General features: G+C 36.8%; 1 protein-coding gene and 1 pseudogene across 2 annotated transcripts in view; one reads left to right on the top strand and one right to left on the bottom strand.

The window, feature by feature from the left end:
* The window catches only part of NCOR1 (nuclear receptor corepressor 1), a 149,399-nt gene that overhangs the window by 110,232 nt on the left and 22,122 nt on the right, over positions 1-17,045 (bottom strand). For both annotated transcript variants that reach the window (XM_036835424.1, XM_036835425.1), the window contains exons 3-4: positions 10,910-11,043; positions 3,316-3,508 (exon numbers count right to left, since the gene is read on the bottom strand). The gene's annotated coding sequence lies outside the window, so the exon portion shown is untranslated. The remainder of the gene's footprint in view (positions 1-3,315; positions 3,509-10,909; positions 11,044-17,045) is intronic.
* On the top strand, positions 5,517-6,024 carry LOC118886156 (annotated as a pseudogene).

The following is a 17,045-nucleotide window of genomic DNA, read 5'->3' as shown; positions in this document are numbered from 1 at the left end:
AGAGCAGTTCATGAATTAACTAAGCCAGCTACTACCTGCACTAAATGAAAACTAAATGCAGACTTTTCAAATCTTTTTAAGGTCTTCATCTATCTCAAAGGCTATTTCTTAATTATGAGGCAGCTTGATCCTGAGAGCCTGAAAACATTCATGTGCAGGGAACAATCATTCACGAATCTTTAGGACTTCCATGTTATATTCATATCATTCTCTTACAGATGCATATGAGCTAATTTGTGTTACATAACACGTGTAACAGCAAAACAGATTATATTTCGATTCAGCAGATTTTGAAAATGCTCCTCAGGTGATCTGATCCGTGCCCTAAGAACTACTATTACAAATCAGTATTTTCCACTGACTTCTTCTCTAGTTAAATATTTAACAAAAAACAAATCCCTTGAGTGCCTATTATATGACAGGCACTAGGTAGAGTGGTGAACAAAACAGGCATGATGCTCGCCTTCAAGGAGTTTATAATTTTGTATTGGAACATTCTGATAGTAATTTGAGGGAAGAAGCTAAGATTCCTACCTCACATCTTATGTCACAATGAAAGCCAAATAATAGCAAACATTTATATGAGATTTATTAGCAAATCACAAGAAGCCTCAAACAAACAAAAAAAGGCATTCACATTATCTTGAGCTCAGGAAAGCCAACAGCAAAAGACATTTAAAAAAAAAAAAAGACTGATGAATCAAAATAAAAAACAATTTTCTCTTCATCAAAATTGAAATAAAAAATTTAAAAGGCAAATGGAAAAAATCATTTGCAAAATGTGAACTCTAACAACTCAATATAAAATAAAAAACACACCAACAGAAAAATGAGCAATAGACATGAAAAAGCAATTCATAAAACAGGAAAAATAAACAAATGAAAAAATGTCAAATTTTACTAACAAGCAAATAAATGCAAGTTAAAAATTTATCAAACAATGACTTTTTAAAAAACAGTAAATATGTGGTATCAGTAAGGGCACACAAGACCTGGGAGCCCTCATACCGTGCTATCAGGGACAAGAACTGGTTCTCCTCCTTTGCAGGGCAATCTGGATACACCCATGAAAACCTTAAAATATGCCAACTCTGGTCTCTAATTACTTACACTAACAGGAATTTACCTTAGGGAAATAAACAAGACTGTATACCAAAAAAATCAACCTAGGGACTTCCCTGGTGGTCCAGCGATTAGGACTCCGCACTTTCACTGCCCAGGGTGAGGGCTCGATCCCTGGTCAGGGAACTAAGATCCCGCAAGCCGCACAGCGCAGCCACAAAAAAAAAACAAACACAAAGATCAACCTAAAGAAAATATGTCATTGTTCTAATGAGCAAACAGGTAACCTACATGTGTGGCAATTAAATAAATTACTTTATATCCATATATGGAATATGACTAAAAATAAAATTGTAAACTTAACGACACAAGAAGTATGTATTTAAGCAAAAATAAAGTTATATACAATATACAAAGCGAGCACATTAAAATATGCACAATTAACAACAATTTCTAACTGGTGAGACTGTAACTTTTTCCTTCAAACTTATCTAATTTAATCTTTCTATAAATGATATACCTGGGCTTAACATTAAAAAAAAGAAAAAAAACTAACAGATGCTAATTCTTTCAAAATTCCTACTTCTAAAAAAAAGGAAAGTCACGATTTACAACTAAGGGGGGTGGGAAAAGAGCAGGACTAGGGGTCAGAGGTCATGGGTTCTCATTCCAACTCAGGAGGCTCGACCTAGGTCACTTAATTTTTCTTAACATCTGTCTTCTCTACTATAAAATGGAAATCAGCTGTACTCTGATCCAACATAACACATTATTTAAATGGATGAAGTTTTAAGATCTCTTTCTGCCAAAAAAATCTATAGCTATAAATTACCTTTGTGGTCATTTATTCAGCCTTGGAAGAAGACCTTTATTCACTGTATTTCTTTCTTTCTTTCCTTCTTTTTTAAATGTTTCAAACATTTCTTATAAACCCATAGACTATAATACAGATATTCACATAGTGAAGCAGGTCTCAATATTCCTAGAAGCTTAGTTCATTTCTAGCTTATCACAAAGAGCTTTCCCCACCCAACTTATTATTTTGAATATTTTCAAATTTACATAAGAGTTGAAAGACTAGTATAATGGACACTCAATATCTTCATCTAGATTCACTAGCTGTAACATTTTGCTGTATTTGCTTTGTCTCTATACACATGCACACACCTACCTTTTTTTTTTCCAGTTGATCTATTTGAAAATAAATTGCAAACGTATTCACTATCTTTTAAATCATTTCTCACTGCATAAAAACTGAAAGAAAATGTGTATTTATTTATCTGATATCAGGGTGGACAGGGCCATTAGCCATAAAGGCAAATAAACTTTATGGGAAAGATATCTGGTAACAAAAAGGCAGGGGTAAGAGATATGAACATGTGATAGTAAAGGGGTTAACGCTTTATTGTTAAAAGTGTTCTAAAGAATTAGTTTATTCTTTCTAAAACAAATATTTATTCAGTACCTACTAAGTGCCAGGTACTTCCTAATCTGCAGATTTAATGACAAGCAAAATAGACAGCTAAATATGATAAACTCAGCAACAAAATAAGGGCATAATACAGGAAGATGCATTTCACAAAAGAAAGGCAAATAACAATAAACATAAGAGAAAAAGAGGTTTGATCTTAATAGAACCTTCTCATAAATCCACAATACACATTGTTTGAAATGTCACGAGATATAGCTACATATTAAAAGTTAACAGTTACCTCTAAGACAGAGAATTATAGATAACTTTTTTCCTCTGTATTTGCAAGAACATATTTTTTACATAAATTAGAAAAAGAAACTTTCTTTAAAAATTATAAGCACAATTAAACCTTACCTAAAATGTGTCTTCTCCTATGCAGTAAGTGAATAAACTGCAACTGAATTTAAGGGTATTATTTAAAATTTAATTTAAATTTAACAGAACTGTGGTAGTCTTGAGTCTGACCACATTTTACAGCCCAACAAGCCGATATAAAATGCTTGAGATTTAACAGCAATTGAACGTCATTCAACAGCAGTTTTTCTTTACAGCAGTCCTCGGATTGTTTTCATTTACCAAAAAGTTAAAAGTACTGACTTTAAAAGTCTGGAGTATTAAGTCTGTGGTTTTTAGTTTTGTTTAACAAAATTTTTACTTTCCCATAGCACTAACCTTTAGAGACTGGCATAACTGGACTTTCTTTTAGGCGCTGTGCCTGAATATGGCTAAACAAACATTTCAGACCGACAACTCCACAGGGTAAGAGAACAAATATTTACCTTCTTAGCATCTGCAGAAGACCTCAACCCTTCTGGCAGCGTGTGCACTAAAGGTAAGACCGCAGCGCTGACCCGCTGGAAATGGGAATCAGAAACCTGCTCCAGACGTGGGCGCTTGGATTCCAGTGAATCATGATCCACCGGGGAAGGGCCTGGGTGAAACTGCTCATATCCAGTTCTCCTTTCTTGAGGCCTAATACATACAAAGAAAATAATCACTTGAAAATGTTTAAGTGATGCACAACTTCCTGCTAACATCCCTGGTAGAACTTTGAAATAAAAGAAAAGTTATGCTCACTTTCAAGTGAATTCCCTCACCCCAGGAGAATATATACCTCACTATAAAGTACTATTAAACTTAAATTCTGATAGGAAAAGTTTCTTCAGGGGAGGTGGGAGTAGAGGTGATAAAGTAGTGAAAGATGTAACAGAAGATTTCAACTTGCAGAAAATCTGAAGTTGCTGAAAAATATCCATAAAGTATTTTTAAACCTATGCCATAATAACTGAATATAATCTAGACTAGAAGAGCCACCGTTTTCAACCAATAACAAAAGCAAGCAGAAAAAAAAAAAATAATAACAAATTTCCCAGCAACTGCCACATGGAAAGATAAATGACTTGAGTTGTGAGGTATTATTAAGACTTAAAAACAAGTCTCTTGAGTGGGAATGCAACAGTACTTTGAATACATAATTCTGACTCCTAAAACATGTATTTTGTCTAGTTTCCCCAAGTACCTAAGTATCCTGAAGGTCAGGAATCTGTTTTTAATTTCTCTACATGATATACTGTATAGAGTACTATGTATGGGTGTTTGTTAATTTGACTTTTCATTTTCTACTGAAGTATTTACAGAAGCGACATCTTACCTATGGCCAAGCTTTAAACGAATGTCTCACAAAACAACTTTTAATTGAAAAGTTAATCATGGGGTTTCGTTTTTAGGATAGATGATAAAATAAACCCTGAGGTCTACAATTTTATTATACTTCAAAAATTTGAAATCTCATTCAAGACATAAGATCCCATTGTCTCCTTAAAATTCACAATGATGTCACAAAAAATACTGGAGTAGGAAGCTTCAAGAGTAAGACAAGGATGCTTGTTTTTGCCACTTCTTTTCAATATAGTATTGGGAGTTCTTAACAGAATATTAGGCAAGAAAAGAGAGAAAAGGCATCCAAATTGAAAAAGAAGAAGTATTTCTATTTGCAGATGACACAATCTCATATGTAGAAAACTCAAAAGAATCCACAAAAAAAATGTTAGAGCTAATAAATGAACAGAGCAAAGTTACAGGGTAAAAAAAAAATCAACATGCAAAAATCAGTTTTATTTCTATACACTGGCAATGAACAATCTGGACATGAAATTAAAAAAACAATTTCAGGACTTCCGTGGTGGCGCAGTGGTTAAGAACCCGCCTGCCAATGCAGGGGACAAGAGTTCAAGCCCTGGTCCAGGAAGATCCCACATGCCACAGAGCAACTAAGCCCGTGCGCCACAACTACTGAGCCTGCGCTCTAGAGCCCGCGAGCCACAACTACTGAGCCTGCATGCTACAAGTACTGAAGCCCGAGTGCCTAGAGCCCATGCTCCGCAACAAGAGAAGCCACCACAATGAGAAGCCCGCGCACCGCAACTAGAGAAAGCCTGTACGCAGCAACGAAGACCCAACGCAGCCAAAAATAAATAAATTTATTTTTAAAAAATAATAATAATTAAAAAAAAAAAAAAAACTAAACCGTATGATCGTGTGGCCACTTTGTAAACAGTCTGGCAGTTTCCCAAATGGCAAACAAAAAAACTACCATGTAATCAGCAATCCTACTCCTAGGTATATGACCAAGAAAAAGGAATATATAGATAGCCACAGAAAAATTTGTGCTTGAAAACAGCTATCAACAGATGAATAGAAAAATAAAATGTGTTATTTCCAAAACAAACAAAAAAACCCAAAAAAACAGGTTTTCATACTAAAATATCTCTGTAGCCTTTTAGACTTAAAATTCCCTACATTTTACTGACTTTCATCAGCTCTTAGTATCATCTTTAAATAGCTTTAAAACAAGTTTATCAAATGAATTTTTTATTGAAATGTACCTAATCATTTTAATTTTTTAAAAAAGATAACCCCTCTCCCCGCCGGCCGGGGGCGCTCTAGATGCTGCACGGAGACCCTCTGCACCCCTGCGAACATGGCGCTGCGAGTGGTGCGGAGCGTGCGGGCCACGGTCTGCAGCCTGCGCGCCATCTCTGCGCCCAACGCGCCCTGCCCGCCGCGGCCCTGGGGACTGCGGGAGGGCGCCGCGCACCGGACCCGCTCTGCTGTCGGGTCGTAAATTCAAACATGAATGGGTAACAACAGAAAACGGTGTTGGAACAGTGGGAATCAGCAATTTAGCACAGGAAGCTTTGGGAGATGTTGTTTACTGTAGTCTGCCTGAAGCTGGGAGAAAATTGAACAAACAAGAGGAATTCGGTGCTCTGGAAAGTGTGAAAGCTGCTAGTGAACTCTATTCTCCTCTATCAGAAGTAGCTGAAATTAATGAAGCTCTAGCAGAAAATCCAGGACTTCTCAACAAATCTTGTTATGAAGATGGTTGGCTGATCAAGATGACCCTCAGTAACCCTTCAGAACTAGATGAACTAATGAGTGAAGAAGCATATGAGAAATACATAAAATCTATTGAGGAGTGAAAATGGAACCCCTAAATAAAGTAGTCTGAAACAACTTAATCTAGCATAGTTGTCTTAAATTAGTGGTGGATAGATTTTTAAAAAGCAACTTTTAGCAAAAGAAACTACTCACAACAGTGTTGCCTGAAGAAAATACCCCTTAACTTCCTAATGATTTCAGATAAACACTATGCATCTTTTCCACAACACACTGTGATTTTTAGTTATAATGAATAGAATATGTAATATTCAGTTATAATATTCAGAATTCCTGAAATTATCTGTGGTAAAACTAGTTATAAAAATTATCTGGGGCTTCCCTGGTGGCGCAGTGGTTGAGAGTCTGCCTGCCAGTGCAGGGGACACGGGTTCGAGCCCTGGTCTGGGGGTATCCCACGTGCCGCGGAGCAACTAGGCCCGTGAGCCACAATTACTGAGCCTGCGCATCTGGAGCCTGTGCTCCGCAACAAGAGAGGCCGCGATAGTGAGAGGCCCGCGCACCGCGATGAAGAGTGGCCCCCGCTCGCCACAACTGGAGAGAGCCCTCGCACAGAAATGAGGACCCAACACAGCCAAAAATAAAAATAAAAAATAAATAAACTATGTTCCTTTAAAAAAAAAAATTATCTAATTCAAGGATAACATTGTTATCTTAACCTTATATAATATTGTAACTTGCTTACAGCCATCCCTGGATTTGGGTCAAAATACTCAATGAACTTGCCACCGGAAATAAATGGCAGTGGAGAAAAGTTCGTTAGTTGTATAGTGTCCAATGAAGAACATTACTATCTTAATTTTGCAGTACACTGTGTTTGCTGGTGCTATTTTTATACAGTGAAGCAACAGCCTTGCAGGAAAATAAGAAACAGTTTAATAATAAAATATTCAACTTCTTAAAAAAAAAAAGATAACCCTCATTTAGGGGAAATATGTCATAAACTTCATAGCTATTCAAAATAGTGGCCCACAAAGACCATCTAGAATTACATCAATTTATTTTATTTATTCCCACCTAAGGAAGGCTGTTGTCTGAAACAAAATTAATTTCACTTAAATTTAAAAATGTATAAATATGATTTGGCCTCTTGTTGCTCAAGGGAAAACCAATTATCTGAGTTTCAGTGAATCTTTTTTTTTTTTTTTAAAGTATTTGTTTATTTATTTATGGCTGTGTTGGGTCTTCGTTTCTGTGCGAGTGCTTTCTCTAGTTGCGGCGAGCGGGGGCCACTCTTCATCGCGGTGTGCGGGCCTCTCACTATCGCGGCCTCTCTTGTTGCGGAGCACAGGCTCCAGACGCGCAGGCTCAGTAATTGTGGCTCACGGGCCCAGGTGCTCCACAGCACGTGGGATCTTCCCAGACCAGGGCTCGAACCCGCGTCCCCTGCATTGGCAGGCAGATTCTCAACCACTGCACCACCAGGGAAGCCCTCAGTGAATCTTTTATAATATCTGAAACTACCTCAGTTGTTCTGTATCTGCTATCTAAATATCCAAATACTCTAAAATGCTATTTGGACTAATTTTTCCAATGAAATCTATAAAACATGATGAATGACATTCACACAGAAATGACTCTTACATTTTATGAGTGCTGTGTTTATAAAATGATAAACATTTGCTAACAAAAAATTTCCTGGAATATATAACAGAACTAAACAGCAAATCACCCCAAATCCCACCACATAGAAACAACTATAATTAGGGGTGAATATCATTCCCAGACATCATTTTTATATATGGATGTATGGATATACAGGCAAAAATAAAACAGAAGAATCACCATATTTTTTAAATACAGAATATTTGGTTTATTTTTATACAGATATGTATATGAGAAAAAAAATGAAATGAAATGAAGCAACTGCTATATTCCAGGTCAACACTCCTTTAGCGTAAGAAATCAGTTCCTAAAAAATTCTTGCTAAAGGGTTAGGAAAATAATTATGAAGAGCATTAATTAAAATTATGATTTTAATTTTTTTAACCTAATATATTTCCATTTTAGAAGTCATCAAATCACTCCAGGCACAGTTTTCTTTTTTTAAAGATAAATTATTTATTTATTTATTTTTGGCTGCGTTGAGTCTTAGTTGCCGCGCGCAGTCTTTCTCTAGTTGCGACGAGCAGGGGCTACTCTTTGTTGCGGTGGCTTCTCTTGTTGCAGAGCGTGGGCTCTAGGCGTGCAGGCTTCAGTAGTTGTGGCATGTGGGCTCAGCAGTTGTGGCTCATGGGCTCTAGAGCACAGGCTCAGCAGTTGCGGAGTACGGGCTTAGCTGCTCCTGAGCATGTGGGATCTTCCCAGACCAGGGCTTGAACCCGTGTCCCCTGCATTGGCAGGCAGATTCTTAACCACTGCACCACCAGGGAAGTCTCCACACACACTTTTCAAATGCATACCTTTAAATATTCTCCCAGTACTTATCGTACCTCTGATTTGGGGGTACTTATTTTTACTTCGTCAAGATTTGGGTACTGACATTCCGTTAAAGAACCATATTCATCGAGATGTCTCATATGAACTTTCCACTTGAATGGGTTTATGGCTACTGTAGTCCTTTTACCACGGCTTCCATTCTTTGTTTTGACTGGATTCATCACGTAGAAATTCTTCAAGAAGCTTTAGATGCTCAGTGCTTTCATGTCTGAAAACGTCTGCTTGTTACTTTTAAACGTGTCTGATATAAATATTCTTGGATCTCAATTTCTTTTTCTCAGAACTTTGTAGCTATTGCTGTACTATTAATATCTTCTGTCAGATTCTTTTCCCCATATCAAGGACTTGTGTTTTGCTTCCTGGATTCCTGATTCTTTTACTTAGCCTTAAACTTTAATAATAACCAGGATCTATCTCGGTATTGATCATTCTGTGCAAATTTTCTTGGAGCAAGTATGTCCTATCAACCTATTGAGTTCTTCCTTCACTTAAAGGGGAAAAAGTGGTGTTTTTTTAAGTTATGAATATTATTTCCTTTCCTTTACCAAGTTCTCCACCTCAAAACACCTGTTCTTATGACATGTTGGATGATTTTAATTGCCCTCCATATGTATCCACTTCTTTCTAATTGCTTTAATCTCTGTCCTTTTCTTCTGTATCCACTCTGATCATTTCTAGACCTTTCTTTCCAAGACAAAGGACTGACTTTTCAGCCACATCTATTTTATTCCTTGTTCCTTCTCACTTTATACATTGAATTTAAAATGGTTGGTCTTGGGGGGCACAGGAATGTCCAATCTTTCATTTCATCTGGTATGTTTGCCTTATTTTGCTTTTGAATACTTCATTTTTAATTTACATTCTACAGTGCCACAGCACTCACGGGGCATGTTCTTTGTTTTTCATCTTCTTACACACACGGGTCTTTGTTTCTGAAACACTGTATTGCTTTAATCTTCCTTTCCAGGAATATGTTTTCCCTGTTCATGGCATCCCTTACCCTCCTGCTCAGGCATACTATGAGAACCCTACCCAGACCCCTCTTTGGTGTGGAATGGTGTGTGGGCATTTTCCTTGCTCATCCCCACTTTGCCTGGAATGTGTTTGTCTACAGATGGAGGACTGGATATGGCTTTCTAAATACTTTTCTGGAAGTATATAGCCTGAGGAAACAGAAAAGTGGGGCAAATCAGGGGAAAACTCGGATGGGGCTGTGACAGCCTTTGCTAAGGATCCTGGTCCGCTCCACCAGCCCACACAGGTAACCAGTCCTGAGGGCTTTGGCCTCAGCACTTTTGGAAAGTGGCACACTGTAAACTATCCTTCCTGCAGGATGGCATAATGGGGATTCCTAAGCCAACCGTTCACCACATCATCACCCCCACTCATGTCTTCCCAAATTAGGGAGCAATCATGAGAAATCCTACGACTACACTAACCTTCTTTCTTTCTTCAACACTGCTTCTTTGAGAGTAAAAGTAGGAACCAGGAGGCCAAGTTGTGCAATATTCTTCTCATTCCTTCCTTGAATGCCACTTTTCCAAGTTTATGGCAGTGGCTGTATCCTTTCCTTTTTTATGCAGGGTGCATTTTTAGCCCTTTTTAAAAAAAAACCATCTTTGTATATTTGCTAGATAGTAGAGGAGAGTGATCTGAATTCTCTCCACAACCTTCACCAAGAAATGCATTTTACAATGATTTTAAACATGGCAGAATAATTTTAAACCTTTTATCATCTTAAAACCTAAACAGTAATCATATTTTTAAAATAGGAAATCAGGTTCTTTACAAAACTGCTAAAACAAGGACTCAAGAAAGGTGATTTAATAAAGGTAGTTATTATACTTCAAAATCCTTTAGATTAAGAGTGAGAATGGAGTAAAAGACCGCAGAAATGGTAAGAACCCTGGAGAAAATGAGTACCTGCCATGGACGGGGCCAACATTACCTGACCAAATACTTATCCTTTGCAGACAATGCCATTATTATCCTCATTTTTACAGGTAGAAAACTAAGGTCTGAGAAGTCTAAATCACTGACTGGCAACCCTGTCTGCAAATGAGAATGACCTGGGCCCAATCCCAGAGACTCATTTAATTATTCTGGGATGGGACTTGGGAATCAAGCTTTTAAATCTCCCCAGGTGGTCCTAATATGCAGCCTGAATTGAGAACACCTGTTTACACAATGCTACAAAGTCCACAACAGCTGACCAGGATTCAAACCTAGGTCTACCTGACTGCCCACTACACAGCATTAACTCCGACCTCTGGAAACAAGTTTTTAAGAGTTTGTTAACTATTATGACAACTACTCCAAATGGTAAACAAATATAAAAGAGCTCAAAATATAAACTGTAAATGACCAGTCACAGCTTGGTTAATAAGATTACAAGTTAAATATAACAAAATTAAAGTAATAAAATAAATGACACAAGTTCAGTCCTGGATGGAAACGTAAAAGAAAGCCTGTTACCTGTCAGAACCTGGGTGAAACTCTGAAAGCAGGGAAGGTCGTCTGCGAAGCTGCTGCTGCTGCTGTTGCTGCAAGAGCTGGGAGGCCTGACTGACTTCGAGATGAGAAGAACGATAATCAGGGACTGCAAACTCCTAGTGGTAAAATAATCATAAATTAATTATTAACCAAGAAGTGAAAAGCATCATGAAACCAAACCAAGGACAAATGAACAAAGGCAGTTATGGTCCACTAAGTATGGAAAGAAGCAGCAATGATTTCAATCCTTCACTGATTTAACTCTTTCACATAACCTAAAACAATCAACATTAACTTTATATCATTCAAAAGAATTCAAAATGAGATTTCCTGTTCAACCTATATATTTTTTTTAATTTTTAAAAATTGACTTATTTATTTATGGGGGCATTGGGTCTTCATTGCTGCACATGGGCTTTCTCTAGTTCCGGCGAGCGGGGGCTACTCTTGGTTGTGGTACAGGGGCTTCTCATTGCAGTGGCTTCTCTTGTTGCAAAGCATGGGCTCTAGGCTCATGCGGGCCTCATTAGTTGCAGCACAAGGGCTCAGGAGTTGTGGCTCATGGGCTCTAGAGCGCAGGCTCAGTAGTTGTGGAGTACAAGCTTAGCTGCTCTGCAGCATGTAGGATCTTCCCAGACCAGGGCTCGAACCTGCAGTGGCAGGCGGATTCTTTTTTTTTAAATAAATTTATTTATTTTATTTATTTATTTTTGGCTGCATTGGGTCTTTGTTGCTGCGTGCGGGCTTTCTCTAGTTGCGGCAAGTGGGGGCTACTCTTCATTGTGGTGCACAGGCTTCTCATTGCAGTGGCTTCTCTTGTTGCACAGCACGGGCTCTAGCCTCGCGGGCTTCAGTAGTTGTGTCACGGAGGCTCTAGAGCGCAGGCTCAGTAGTCGTGGCACATGGGCTTAGTTACTACGCAGCATGTGGGATCGTCCTGGGCCAGGGCTCGAACCCGTGTCCCCTGCATTGGCAGGCGGATTCTTAACCACTGCACCACCAGGGAAGCCCAACAGGCACATTCTTAACCACTGTGCTACCAGGGAAGTCTCAACCTATATTTGATTTATGCTTCTAATAACATATCACAATAACTCCTAATCTATATTATTCACGTAATAAGGTCTCAAACCCTTGTGTTCAATATGAAATCCTAAAAAGCATTCCTATCTTAAATTTAAAATGGATAAGCTGGAAGGGACACAGAAGCCATCTAGTTAAATCCACATATATTTACAAATGAAGAAACAGAAGTCCAGAGAATCAACATGCTAGTTAAGAGTAATAGTTTTTCCATCATTCTAGGTGGGTGTTTTATGTTTGTTTTTCTACTTTTCTTTTGTTGACTTTTTGTTGAAAAGGTCAAAGCTTCTTTTGAAAAGATACTAACAATCACAAACAGATAAACACAGAATTACCAAATAACCCTGGAATTCCACTCCTAGGTATATAGACAAACTAACTAAAAGCATATGTCCACACACAAGAATTTGAACACAAATTGTCAAAGCAGCATTATTCACAATAGCCAAAAAGAAGACAGAATCCAAATGTCCACTGACTCATACATAGATAAACAACATGATATATCTGTACAATGGAATAGTATTCGGCCATTTAAAAAAATGAAGTACTAATACATGCTACAAAATAGTTGAACCTAGAAAATATAATGCTAAGTTAACAAAAAGATTCAAAAGCCACATATGATTCCATTTACATGAAATGTCTACAAGATGCAAATCAAGAGACAGAAGGTAGATTAGTGGTTGTCGGGGATGGAGGGATGACAGGAATTGCGGCTGACTACTATTATGTATGGGGTTCCACTTTGGGTGATGGAAAAGTTCTAGAATTAAATAATGGTAATGGTAGCCCAGCATAGTGAATATATGAAAAACCACTATATTATACACTTTAAAATGGTGAATTTTATGTTATATGAATTATATATCAACAAAAGTTTAGAAAATCATAAACAGATAAAGTACAGTTGGCCAGACTGAAACATGGAGTAGGACAGGAGGTCCAGAACCTTTCATTAGAAGCAAGTAACAGTAAAAAGATTATCTCATACACAGTCTATGAAAATATATCAGGTACAAAGTTGAAAACATAAACAAGAAAAAACATTGAAGAAAAGACAAAATCATTTTTTTAAAAAAGTACATCAAAACTCAAAAAATAAAGAATTTACATCCAAAGAAACAGACAAGATTAAGTGAAAGTGAAAAAGGACACAAAAGTATTAAAAATATCCTCAAAAAGAACCAAATAGCAATTAAAGAAATTAAAAAGTTGATCACTGAAATTAAACAACAGTAGAACAGACAGAGGTGAAGGGCAAATGCAAGCAAAGACAGAACTGAGGAATTCTCTCATAACACAGTAGAGCACAAAGATACAGAAATTACAGAAGTTAGAAATGGCAGCTACAGTAAAAGGTTCCAACATTCAATATCCACAGGTGAAAGGCAATATTCTAAGAATAATAGAATAGAATTTCTCAAAAGTTGAAAAAGACATAGTCCTCAGATATAAAAGGGCCTAAGAGAAAAGTTGAGCAGATTTAAAAAATTAATCCACACTGGACATATCAAAATCTTAGAAAACAAAAGATGCAGAGAAAACTCTACTACTAGTCATAAGAAATAAAAAATTGGTTTCCTACAAAGTAAGAAGGATCATAATAAAAGCAGACTTCTCATCAGCAACACTGAACAGAACGAAACACAAATACATATTCCAAGTTCAGAGGAAAACAAATTTGAACCTACAAATTCAGTAACCAAATCATAGTTCAAGTTTTAGGACTACAAACTTTTCAGAATTCAGGAACTCAGAAAATTCACCAGTAACAGCGTCTCTCAAAGAATTCCTAAAGGATGCAGTGAAGAGTACACAATGAAGAGTAAGAAGCGAAATAAAAGAAACAATAGTGCACTTCTGCTTCCAGCTATGAGCAAGTAACGCTGTCCAAACTACATTCCCATAGTAAACAGCAAAAAAAAAACTGGACAAAGTGTAGGAATTCCTTTCAGACACTGGACAACAGGCTGCACAGGACTTGACCTCTGAGAAAAGTGACACAAATGGGGAAGTCCTAGCATAATCCAGGCTTTCTGCCTGGAGGTGATTTCCAAACTGCATCCAAACAGTGCCCCAGAATCTTATTCATTGAAGAAGCAACCATACTAGTTTGGGAAAGCCAGAGAGAATTTCTGGAGACTTCCAGAGAGGAGGGAGTTACACAGAGAAATATTTCCTGAAATATGAATTTGTGTTCCCTTAAGTGTTTGGCTGAATTCCAATCTGCAATGCATAGGGAGAGCATAGCCCAGTCTTTAAAGGCTGAACTAAGAACAACTTCTGAAGAAAGAACTGTTAGAAGGAATGATAAAACAAACAATTCCCAGAGCTCACACAGGGCCAGACCTCATTCAAATTTCCTCCAGCCAGAGATAAGAAATCTCACTGGATACACAAGATATTCAGTAGATAGCCCAGAAGAGGCAAGTTCAGAATTGGAGGATAAATTAGACCTAGAATAAAGACTATTCTAAACTTGCCTTAAGTGTGTTTAAAAATAAAACTCAAAAGTAACTTCACTGCCTACCAGAAGGAATCCAACTTTCTTTAAAGGAATACAACAAAATCCAGCAATGTTCATATTCTAATCAAAAATTAAATATCCAATGCCTGCAATGATAATTTCACAGGATGAAATTAACAGTAGATTGGAAACTGCAGAAGAAAAGATCACTGAACATGAAACCATAGCAAAATGAAGCAAATGGATAAAAAAACCGGGGGGGGGGGGGGAACCAGAGGTCCAGTAACCTGTAGGATAAAATAATATAGGAGTAACTGGTGTCTCAGAAGGAAACTAGGAGTAGAGGAGACAGAAAATATACCTGAAGAAATAATGGCTGAATACTGCCCAAATTTTATGAAAATGACAAATACACAGAGGCAGGAAGCTCAGTGAATGCTAAAGACAGTAACATATACATTCAAAAAGCACAACAAAGGCACATCATAATCAAATTGCTGAAAACCAGTGATAAAGAGAGAAATCTTAAAAGTAACCAGAGGGGGGAAAAGATATATTTAAATAAACAAAGATAAGAATGAGCAAAGACTTCTGGTCAGAAACCAAACAGGTCAGAGTACTACGAATTACATCTCTTAAAATGCTGTAAGAAAATAACTGTCATCCTAGAATTCTATATCCAGTGAAAGCATTCTTCAAAACTCAAGTTGAAGTAAACTTTTTCAGGTAAATAAAAGCTGAGCAAGTTCACTGCCAAAAGACCTGCACTAAGAGAAATGATGCTCTTCAGGCAGGAAGAAAATGTAGCAAAAGGAAACCTGAATATATACAAAGAAGTGAAAGGAGTCAGAAATCACATATATGTGGGCAATTATATAATAGAAGGGAGAAAATAATATGGACAGAAATCAGTTAAAATACAGAAAAAAGTAAAAAATGGATGAAACTAAAGCTAGTTCTTCAAGGAAAAGAATCTACTAAACTGATAAACCTCTATCTAGACTAATAAAGAAAAAAAGGAAAAAGAAAACACTTATTATTAACACAAGGAATGGCATCACAACAGATCTAAAAGACACTGAAACAATAAGGGAATAGTATGACAAATCACAGCAATAAATTTAGTATCTTGAACAACAAAATACCCAAACTGACTCAAGAAAAAGTAAAGAATCTGAATTATAACTGTTAAAGAAATTGAGTTAATAATTTATCAGTTAAGTTCTTCCCACAAAGAAAATTCTAGGCCCAAATGGCTTAGATTCTATCAAGTATCTAAGGAAGAAAACAATACCAATCCTACAATGACTCTTCAAGAAAATACAGGGGGAGGAAACACTTCCCAAGCTAATAACCTTCCTAATGGTGAAAGGCTGAATGCTTTCCTCTTAAGATCAGAAACCAGGCAAGGATTTCACTCTCACCCCTTCTATTCAATACTGTACTAGGTATTCTAGCCAGTGCAATAAGGAAGAAACAGAGCAGACATCTAGTTTGGAAAGGGAGAAGCAAAGCTGTCTTTATTCTCAGGTTACAGGATCATCTACATAGAAAATCCTACGAAATCCATAAAAAAGCAAGTAGAGGTAGCAAGTAAGTTTGCAGGATAGAAGATAAATATACATAGCAGCAATGAACAACTGAAAACTGAAATTCAAAAATAAGTGCCAGTAACAATCACATTAAAAATATTACATATTTAAGAATAAATGTGACAAAAGATGTACATGACCTGTACACTGAAAACTACCAAACATTACTAAGAAAAATTAATGCAGACCTGCATAAATGGAGAGATATACCATGTTCATGGACCAGAACATTCAAAGTCGTCAATTCTCTCCCAAATTAATCTCTAGATTCAATACAGTCTCAGTCAAAATCCCAGCAAGCTTTTTTGTAGACATTGACAAGTTGATTCTAAAATGTGAAGGCTCTACAATATCCAAAACAACAATTCAGGAAAGAATCACACTACTTAATTTCAGGGTATTATAAAGCGGTAATAATCAAGACAGTGTGCAGTGCTTTATTAAAAGATTAAATGTTTCTTTACACAGAAAAATCATACATGCAAGATAAAGAAAAACAAAACATATCAGTGTAGAGAGAACAGAAATATAATCACATATATATGATCAACTGATTTTCAATGAAAGCGCCAAAGCAATTCAGTGAGGAAAGGATAATCTTTTCAACAAATGATTTCTAGAACTGAATACCTACATGCAAAACAAAGGCTTCAACCCTTACTTCACACCATAAACAAAATGTAATTCAAAATAGATCACAGACTTAAATGTAACAACCTAAAGTTTTAAAGCCTCTAAGAAGAAAACATAGAAGAAAATCTTAGTGACCTTGAGTTTGGCAAAAAACTTCTCAAATATGACACAAAAAGCAAGAAATATTAAAGACAAAAATTAATAAAATGCACTTGATAAGATTAAAAACATATCTCCCAAGGATACCGTAAAAAAAGAAGGCAAAGCTTCTTTATGTAATCTAGTAGATACAGCTAAAACATAGATACAGATTTCCTAAACAATTTTATTTGTAATAACC

This window comes from Balaenoptera musculus, chromosome 20, assembly GCF_009873245.2.
Source record: "Balaenoptera musculus isolate JJ_BM4_2016_0621 chromosome 20, mBalMus1.pri.v3, whole genome shotgun sequence".
Classification (NCBI taxonomy): Eukaryota; Metazoa; Chordata; class Mammalia; order Artiodactyla; family Balaenopteridae; genus Balaenoptera; species Balaenoptera musculus.
This window is presented reverse-complemented; position numbering and strand designations above follow the sequence as displayed.